At 41.0% G+C, this 10,458-nt stretch overlaps 1 pseudogene across 1 annotated transcript; it reads left to right on the top strand.

The window, feature by feature from the left end:
• Positions 1 to 1,294: 1,294 nt before the first annotated feature.
• Positions 1,295 to 2,129, top strand: LOC308348855 (protein SET-like; annotated as a pseudogene). Its single transcript has one exon. The product of its transcript is annotated as a protein SET-like (transcript).
• Positions 2,130 to 10,458: the final 8,329 nt, after the last annotated feature.

Genomic DNA, 10,458 nt, shown 5'->3' with positions numbered 1-10,458 from the left:
GAGCGGGGGAGAGGGAGAGAGAGAAGCAGACTCCCCACTGAGCACGGAGCCCTACGCAGAGCTTGATCCCAGGACCTGAGATCATGACCTGAGCTGAAATCAAACACTTAACCATCTGAGCCACCTAGGGGCACCCACACTTAGTTTTTTTAAGTGGTATGCTTCCCTATTTACAGAATTGTCAGATTTTTTTTAAAAAGATTTTATTTATTTGACAGAAATCACAAGTAGGCAGAGAGGCAGGCAGAGAGAGAGGAGGAAGCAGGCTCCCCACTGAGCAGAGAGCCCGATGTAGGGCTCGATCCCAGGACCCTGGGATCATGACCCAAGCCAAAGGCAGAGGCTTTCACCCACTGAGCCACCCAGGTGCCCCTGGAATTGTGAGATCTTTTTTACGTGTGCATTCCAATCATTACTCAGTCATACTTTACTGTGTTACCCTGAGCTACTGCGTTATTCCCATGTTAATGATTATAAAGAAAACATTTTGAGGTGGGATTGTGGATAAAATAGTCCCTATAATTTTCTAGATCTGAACCAAAAATTCATTAAAAATTCATTAAAAATTCACAAAAATTCATTTTGTGAAGATTCTGTTTGTGATTAAGATGAAGGGAATCTGTCTTATTGTCATTGTGAGTGCGCCATTCCGTCATGTCAAGATAAAAACTGACAAGGCATTATGACCCATTTGAAGCTGAGAGTTATATTAAAATCCAGGTTTGCTTTCACTTAACTAATCAAGAATAATGTTATTTAAACCTTTTTTTTACTCTGAAAAACCCTGGATGGATAGGTAGATAAGCAAGAAGTGGATGGAATAAAAATCCAACACCAATATATTTTCTATTTTCCTAGAGACAATAGCTTATTCTAATATCTTGTCACTTCAATAAATGGATCTTCTGGTGGGGGGGGGAATCTCATACACAAAACAAAAACTAGCCTGGACCCAGATTTAAAATTTACTGACAGTGGGGGCGCCTGGGTGGCTCAGTGGGTTAAAGCCTCTGCCTTCGGCTCAGGTCATGATCCCAAACTCCTGGGATCGAGCCCCGCATCGGGCTCTCTGCTCAGTGGGGAGCCTGCTTCCTCCTCTCTCTCTGCCTGCCTCTCTGACTACTTGTGATCTGTCAAATAAATAAATAAATAAATAATCTTTAAAAAAAAAAAAAACCACACACACACACTGTGAAAAAAAAAATTACTGACAATGAATGTTACCTTAAGAAACCACATTCTTGCCACCCCGCTCCCCCCCACCCCCGCCACCCACCGACTGCAGAGCAGCACCATGTCAGCGCTGGAGGCCAAAGTCAGTAAAAAGGCGCTCAACTCCAACCATGACAGAGCTGACAAGACCTCAGAAAAAGAACAGCAAGAAACAATTGAACATATTGATGAAGTACAAAATGAAATAGACAGACTTAATGAACAAGGCAGTGAGGAGATTTTGAAAGTAGAACAGAAATATAACAAACTCTGCCAACCATTTTTTTTTTTTCAGAAGAGGTCGGAATTGATTGCCAAAATCCCCAATTTTGGGGTAACAACATTTGTCAACCATCCACAAGTGTCTGCACTGCTTGGGGAGGAGGATGAAGAGGCACTGAATTATTTGACAAGAGTTGAAGTGACAGAATTTGAAGATATTAAATCAGGTTACAGAATAGATTTTTATTTTGATGAAACCCTTACTTCGAAAATAAAGTTCTCTCCAAAGAATTTCATCTGAATGAGAGTGGTGATCCATCTTCAAAGTCCACTGAAATCAAATGGAAATCTGGAAAGGATCCGAGGAAACGTTCAAGTCAAACACAGAATAAAGCCCCAGGAAGAGACAGCATGAGGAACCAGAGAGCTTCTTCACCTGGTTTACTGACCGTTCTGATGCAGGCGCAGATGAGTTAGGAGAGGTCATCAAAGAGGATATTTGGCCACATCCATTACGGTACTACTGGGTTCCCGATATGGATGACGAAGAAGGGGAAGGAGAAGATGATGATGATGATGAAGAAGAAGAAGGATTGGAAGATATTGATGAAGAAGGAGAGGAGGATGAAGGTGAAGAAGATGAAGATGATGATGCAGGGGAGGAAGGAGAGGAGGATGAAGGAGAAGATGACTAATGGAACACTGATGGATCCCAACCTTCCTTTTTTAATTTTCTTCAGTCCCTGGGAGCGAGTTGCCATCTTTTTTTTTTTTCCTTTTTCTTTTTCTTTTCTCCTCGTGCTCATTCGCCCTGTTTTTTGAAGTCTCCTTTTTCTCTCCCTTTATACCATGGTTCTCAGCTTATTTTGGGGGGAAATACCTTGAGCAGAATACAGTGGGAAAAGAATCTCTACCCCTTTTTGTTCCAAATTCATTTTTGTCCCTTCCTGTCTCAACAAAAACAAAAACTTTATGGAATCAACACCACCGTGCTCTGTGGGAAAGAAGAAAAACCTTCTGCTCCCTTAGCTCTGCTGGAAGCTGGAGGATGCTAGGCCCCGGTGTAGTAGTGCATAGAATTCTAGCTTTTTTCCTCCTTTCTCTGTATATTGGGCTCAGAGATTACACTGTGTCTCTATGTGAATATGGACAGTTAGCATTTACCAACATGTACCTGTCTACTTTCTCTTGTTTAAAAAAAAGAAAAAAAAAACTTAAAAAAATGGGGTTATAGAAACTTAGCAAAGGGTGGGTTTGAGATGTTTGGGTGGGTTAAGTGGGCATTTTGACAACATGGCTACTCCTTTGGCATGTTTAATTGTGATGTTTAACAGACATCCTTGCAGTTTAAGATGACACTTTTAAAATAAAACTCTCTCCTAATGATGACTTGAGCCCTGCCACTCGATGGGAGAATCAGCAGAACTTGTAGGATCTTATTTGGAATTGACATTCTCTACTGTAATTTTGTTCCTGTTTATTTTTAAATTTTCTTTTTGTTTCACTGGAAAGGAAAGATGATGCTCAGTTTTAAACGTTAAAAGTGTGCAAGTTGCTTTGTTACAAAAAAACTAAGTGTGTACAGAAAAAGAAACCACATTCTTTAATTCTACTGTAATGGATATAGTAATAAAACAGATGTGATTTTTCAGCCTATTAAACACATCAATACAAAAGCGAGGCATGCTGGTAATTAGACAAAAGGTGACTTAATCCAAGGCAAAAAGTTTGCAGTTAACATTTGGAGGGCAGTATTTTTCAATGGTTGGTTATTATTTTAAGGTGCCATTAAGATTTACAAAAGTACATGACTTTTTGTTAAATGTGCACTTGCGAGTCCACTGACCACCTGTTAACTTGAACTATTGGCATCTTTGATATAATCTTTTGTTGTGTTATGTAGATTACTTGAGTTTCAATGACTAGCCTATAAGATCAGATATGTTTAAAACTCATAAATGCAGCTAATGTGAAAAACATTAAGAAATCAATGTTTATGTCTTGCTTTTTAAAAAAAATGATAACCCTGTCTACATCTGTCTTCATTCACTGCCCTGTCTATATTCACTTCTCCAAATATGAGACATAAACCTCGTTTATATCACATATTGTTATGGACTGAATGGGTCATCTCAAATTCATACATCAAAACCCTAACCCCAGTGTAGCTGTGGGTGTACCCCACTTTTGGAAAGTTCTCATTACACCACTTCACTTTTATGAAAGACCTACATTAGTACCTGTTTTCACCAGCTGAAAAAATCCAAATAGAATACCCACTGTTATGGAAAAAAAGCAGTTATTGTACTAATGCAGGTGTTTTATAAAAGCAAAGTGGTATAATGAGAACTTCCCAAAAGTGGGTATAGTCCAGGCTTCGTGTCATTTCAGCTTCCAAAAGGTTTCACAGGAACACTCTACTTTTGGATAGCTGAGGAAAGCTGTATTTGGAGATGGGGTCTCTGAGGAAATAATTAAGGTTAAATGAGGTTATAAGGCTGATGCCCTGATCCCATAGGGCCTTAGCATTCTTTCTCCACCAAAACACAAAGAAGAGGTCATGTTCATACAAAAGGCAGCTGCCTACAAACCAGAAAAAGAGCCCTACAAGAACTGAACTGGCCAGGACCTTGATCTTGGACTTCTAGCCTCTACAACTATGAGAAAATAAATTTCTGTTGTTTAAGACATCTAGTCTACAGTATTTTGTTACGGTGGCAGAAGCAGACTAATAAATAATCATTTCATGTAATTTGTATATTTTATTGGTGCTGTGCACCAAATTTGATTAAGATATTAACTGCTTGGATTCTACTAAATATATAAGCTTCTTCTACTATCTAGACTTTGAATTCATTCTGCATATTGGGAATTACGAATAGATGTCATTTGTGCTACCATGCTCCATTCCTAAATGAATGTTAGATTACTGACTGATCACAGCATTCATTCCTACTGAATCTAGACCACATGTTATAATACTTGTCAGCAATCCAAGCAGTCACCATCAATAGATAGATACATTTAAATCAATCTGTTTGCCATTCATGTATTAGACTATAAACCCATTGAGTGCTTGGATATTATCTTATTTCTTTTCTACAGTCTATAAACCTCCATGTGATAGAAGCTGAGTAAATTCTCACTGAGTTAAATAAATTGCATCCTAAATATAAGCCTTCTATAAAGAAAATTCCCTACACAGGAGTTTGGGTCCTGAGTCAAAATAAACTTGTCTTGACTCTACACAAATGCTGGGGAAAGACAGCAGGTTGTGTACTTTTAACTTTGATGGAATTTTTAACAAGTATGAATAATGAGTCATAATAATGATCATCATAATTCATAACAATAATGCATAATTCATAATAATGATTGGCTCATTATGCATCATTATGGAGGAAGTTCAAAGCTGGAAGATGCAAGGCGCAAAGGATTGGAAAGCCCAGCCCCTTGGCTTGAGGAACCCCCCATCTAGTTGAGGTCGCAGGTGCTTACACATGAAAATCCCACTCACAATAAGAATAGAATGTGATAAGGGCCAATGCCAAGTGGATGGTTTTGACAATAAGAGCATAAGCGTTCAGAAGAAGGAGGGAAAGATTTTCCTTTAAGGTTAAAAAGAAATTTGATAGATGAGCCAATTCTGGCAGAGTTCATTTATTTTTCTTCTGTTCTCTCATAACAAGCTCCCCTGTGGTCTTCTGTTGATTTATCAGATTAGCCTATTCCCCAAATAAAGACATAGTTTCTACATTGCCCCACCCCATCATATACAAATCAGACGGAAGAGAATGATTTTCTAAATCCTTAAGCTGCCTGGGAGATGCAGCATGTCCTCTCTTCAAAGACACAGTGCCCCATGGTCAAAGTCTTGCCATCCTGATTGAAGAGTTCCACACCCTTAATAGCAATTTTCATGAACAAAAAAGATAGGAGACTACAAAAGCATCTTTGAGGCCCAAATTCTAAAAACTAACAAATTGTTTTTTTTTTTCTACCTGCAGGCAGGCACTTCCTAGAGCTATACCTCAGCCACTGAGTTATGTCAGCAGTGCAGAATTTACACTTTTAATTAAGAATTTGGTCTTGCTGCAGAAGAAAGAGAAATTAAGGAATCAATCCCATTTACAATTGCACCAAAAACCATACGACACCTAGGAATAAAGCTAACCACAGATGCGAAGGATCTATTCTCTGAAAACTACAGAATACTCATGAAAGAAATTGAGGAAGACACAAAAAAAAATGTAAAGACATTTTTTTGGATTAGAAGAACAATTATTGCTAAAATATCTATGCTACCCAAGGCAATCTCCACATTCAATGCAATCCCCATCAAAATACCATCAATATTTTTGACAGAGCTGAAACAAGGAATCCTAATATTTGTATGGAACCAGAAAAGACCCTGACTAACCAAAGTTGGTGGATTCCAAGTTATATTATAAAGCTGTAATCATCAAGACAGTCCAGTACTGGCACAAACACAGACACATAGATCAACAGAACCCAGAATAGAGAACACAGAAATGGACCCTCAATTTTATGGTCAACTAATCTCTGACAAAGCAGGAAAGAATATCCAATGGAAAAAAGACAGTCTCTTCCACAAATGGTATTGGGAAAATTGGACAGCCACATGTAGAAGAATGAAACCGGACCATTTTCTTATGCCATACACAAAAATAAACTCAAATTGGATGAAAGACCTAAATGTGAGATAGGAACCCATCAAAATCCTACAGGAGAACACAGGCAGCAACCTCTGTGACCTCAGCGGCAGCAGCTTCTTGCTAGATATATCTCATCTGCAAAAGGAAGGGAAACAAAGGCAAAAGTGAACCACTGAGACTTCATCAAGATAAAAAGCTTTCTGCACAGCAAAGGAAACTGTTGACAAAACCAAAAGACAATCCACAGAATGGGAGGAGATATCTTCAAAGGTCTTATCAGATAAAGGGCTAGTAACCAAAATCTATGAAGAACTTATCAAAATCAACGCCCCAAAACCAAATAAACCAGTCAAGAAATGGACAGAAGACATGATCAGACATTTCCTCAAAGAAGAGGTACAAATGGCCAAGAGACACATGAAAAATGCCCCACATCACTTGGCATCAGGGAAATACAAATCAAAATCCACAAAGAGATACCACCTCATACCAGTCAGAATGGCTAAAATAAACAAGTCAGGAAATGACAGATGTTGGTGAGAATGCGGAGAAAGGGGAACCCTCTTATACTACTGGTGGGAATGCAAACTGGGGCAACCGCTCTGGAAACAGTATGGAGGTTCCTCAAAAAGTTAAGAATAGAGCTACCCTAAGACCCAGCAATTGCACTACTAGGTATTTACACAAAGGATACAAACATAGTGATCCAAAGGGACACCTGCATCCCAATGTTTATAGCAGCAATGTCTACCATAGCCAGCTATAGAGAGAGCCCAGTGTCCATTGGCAGATGAATGAAGAAGATATGGCATATATATATATATATATATATATACACAATAGAATATCATTCTGACATAAAAAAACCGAAATCTTACCATTTCCAATGACACAGATGGAACTAGAGGGTATTATGCTGAGCGAAATAAATTAATCAGAGAAAGACAATTATCATATGATTTCACTCATATGTGGAATTTAAGAAACAAAACAGAGGATCATAGGGGAAGGGAGGGAAAAATAAAATAAGACAAAATCAGAAAGGGAGACAAACCATAAAAAGACTCAACTATTGGGAACAAACTGAGGGTTCCTGGAGTGGGTTGGGTGGGGGGATGGGGTGGTGGGCATGAAGGAGAGCATGTGATGTAATGAGCAAAGGGTATTATATGCAACTGATGAATCACTGAACTCTACCTCTAAAACTAATAATACACTATATGTTAATTAAATGAACTTAAATAAAGTAAAATAAGAAAAAAAAATAATTTGGTCTTGTTGAACTAGCGGTAGTGAATCATCACTGTTTTTTACATTACCAGGAAACAGCCGATTGCCCAGCACACCACAAGCAATAAGCAAATCAGCAGGACATTTTGCTGAGGTGGGTGTTTGTTAGCATTTGATTACAGAGAGATTCTAAATCATTCTGCGAGTCTGTTGGTTTCTTTTTAAGTGAAAACTAGAGAAAAAAGACAAAGTATTAAGCTTCCCACGCACGAAGACTCCAAATAGCCGTTAAGACCCTGAAACTTGTACCAAGTGGCATCACAGGGTTTTTGGAGTAATTCACTGTAGTAGACACTAAGAGCCGTGCCCACATTACTTTTTCCCTGGCAGTCATCCAGTTTATTTATAGAATGAGATAAAAGAAAAGACATATCCTCAGGCTCCATGCTGGGTTCCATAAAGAGGCATCCCTTGTTTTCCTCTAAATTTAAAAAAGCACAGAGAGAATCTTGTTTTCAAGATGTCGAGCCACATCCTCCTACCTCCAGCCCTTGACCTTGAATCCCACTGTCCTAGGAACCTGGTTTTCTAGGGAAGGAACCAGAATCTGGTTGATGCAGTCACATATTTTTTAAGAATGTCAAAATGACTTCATTTCTGAGAAGAGCTGGGAATTGGTAGAGCTTCGTCGCTTCAAAAAGAGAAATGTTTCTATTACCGAGTGAATCACTTTCTCCAGCCCGTAAACAAACTGAAAGAGCACTAAGGACAGAAATATTGCAAAAGGGGAGAGGGGAGGGGCAAGGAAGAAGGGAGGTAAATAGGCAGAGGACTCTTCCTGGCCCCCTCATTTGCCCACCTTTCCCAGTGCCCAAGCAGGCAGAGGACAGAAGCAAGAGCCCGTACCCCACGCTCCAGACCCCCAGCTCTCCCTCCCCTCGCCAGCTCTGTTGGCGAAATCACGGTCAGTGTTTCTCTGGCTCTTCTCAAAAGAGAAATCCCCAACAAGTGAAGAGTCCTTTGCCTGGAATCCCACGGATGAGAAGGAGAAAGGAGAAGAGTAAAGAAGAGGAAGAAAATCAACATTACTGAGCTCATAGTTAATGCCAGATGTCTTATATTCTAATTAATTCCAACCATCAGCTAGGAGGCCGTGGAGTCAGAGGAGATCTAGATTCGAATTCCAGCTCTGCCACTTACTAGCTATCCGACTTTAACCTCCCCGAAAGTAGCCTCACCTGTAAAGTGGGCTTGCTCATCACAATCCTCTAGGGTTATAGAGAAGATTACACAAGGTCATGCACATAAAGTACTAATGTAAAAGTGGTAGCAAAGATTTATCAAAACTTAGCTCTATTTTATAGGCGAAGCATAGGACTCAGAAGGACAGGTGACTCCCTCAACCACGAGATTCCCAGAAGACGACCCATTTCCTCCTGAGATGATGCTTGGCTAGTTCAAAATGTCAGACAAGCAATGCACGTGGCTTTTTTTTTTTTTTTTGCACGTGGCTTTTAAAGACACATGCGTTCTCTACAGTCAGGAGGCACTTATTACACTCCCTCTGTAATTGCACAAAATACTGAACTTTAGAAGTAACTTTCAGATCCTGCATGTCAGTCCCTGCCTGCCCCAGGCCAGCCTAGCGCTCAGCCTGAGGACCAGCCAGCTCAGTCTTCCTGCCAGATGTCTTCCCCCCAGACGAGGCTCTCCTGTTGCCTTCCTCTACCTCTCCTTTGGATGGGTTCCTTTGCACCAATCTCCCCCTCCCCCCCAACTTCTGGCCTGTTCTTCAGGAGCAGCCCCCCTCCACCACTCCTTCTGTGGGATTCGTACCCATGGATCTCATGGTAACCGAGCTAGAATTCTCACCAAATATGATACTTAACTCTTCTACAGTTCCTGATTTCCTTAACATTACAGGGCCATCTGACTCGTTCACTCGTTCTAGTGACATCCATCACTTTTGCCCTGAGGCAGATAGAGGCGGTGCCCGAGTCTTGGGCCTAATTTCTCCCACTGCGGAGCACAGAGTCTACATGACCCAGACGTTCACAGGTACTGAAAGAACGGAGCCTTCGTTGGCTGGGGTTCCTGAGCGGCTGTGTGGAGCGGATCATTACTCCAGGCCACGCGGATACTTCATCTAAGTAAAATTCTGTTCAAACCCTGATTTGGGGCTGTGTGTTATTCCTGCACAATCTAGTACGTCCTAATTTAGATGTCAAATTCAATCCCTGCCCGTAAATTAGAATTGGGTCTCTTGCTCTTGGCCACCTCTCCCGAGATTCTCATACTGGGACCCACTTTGCCTCTCTGATCCCAGCAGATGCCGTAGCACATGCAGAATGTGAAGTTCTGGGGCGCCTGGGTGGCTCAATGGGTTAAAGCCTCTGCCTTCTACTCAGGTCATGATCCCAGGATCCTGGAATGGAGCGCCACATCCGGCTATCTGCTCCGCGGGGAGCCTGCTTCCTCTTTTCTCTCTCTCTGCCTGCCTCTCTGCCTACTTGTGATCTCTGTCAAATAAATAAATAAAAATCTTAAAAAAAAAAAAAAAGAATGTGAAGTTCTAGTCATCATCCTGGAGCTTATCATTTGCCTCCCTCCTTCCCTTTCTCCCCCCAAATCCTACCTCAACCCCAAAGAGGTCAGGAGGTAACCCAGCTGGGGATTTGCTCAGTCACCAGAATAGAGAACAGAACAGGGAGTTTTCAGCTGGTGCAGGGAGTCTCTAGGGCAAAGAGGAGAAAAGGAGAGAAAGAGTTGACATTTTAGAAATCGGGGTAAGTGAGCTAAATCTGAGAGCTGCTCAAAAGTGGGAATTAAAGTCTTAGTGTCTTGGAGCTGGTGTTTTAGGATGGAACAATGAGGCCAAAGGGAAAGTGGGGCATGATCAAAAGTGGATGGTCCTGGGCAAGTCCTTCTTGCTTGGTTGGTGCATGTGGCTCACCTCTACTGGGTCAGTGGGTACATTTGTGGAGGTAATTCTGGCTGGCCTCAAGGATCAGTGTCTGCTAGCATAGACGCCCTGACCAATCTACCATGCCAGGTGATCTGCTAAACCCTATCATGCTTGCAAATGCACAGGGTTTATTCCATGCTCTTCAAGGCAGGG

The sequence above is a fragment of the Martes martes genome, assembly GCF_963455335.1.
Source record: "Martes martes genome assembly, chromosome: 9".
Classification (NCBI taxonomy): domain Eukaryota; kingdom Metazoa; phylum Chordata; class Mammalia; order Carnivora; family Mustelidae; genus Martes; species Martes martes.
This window is presented reverse-complemented; position numbering and strand designations above follow the sequence as displayed.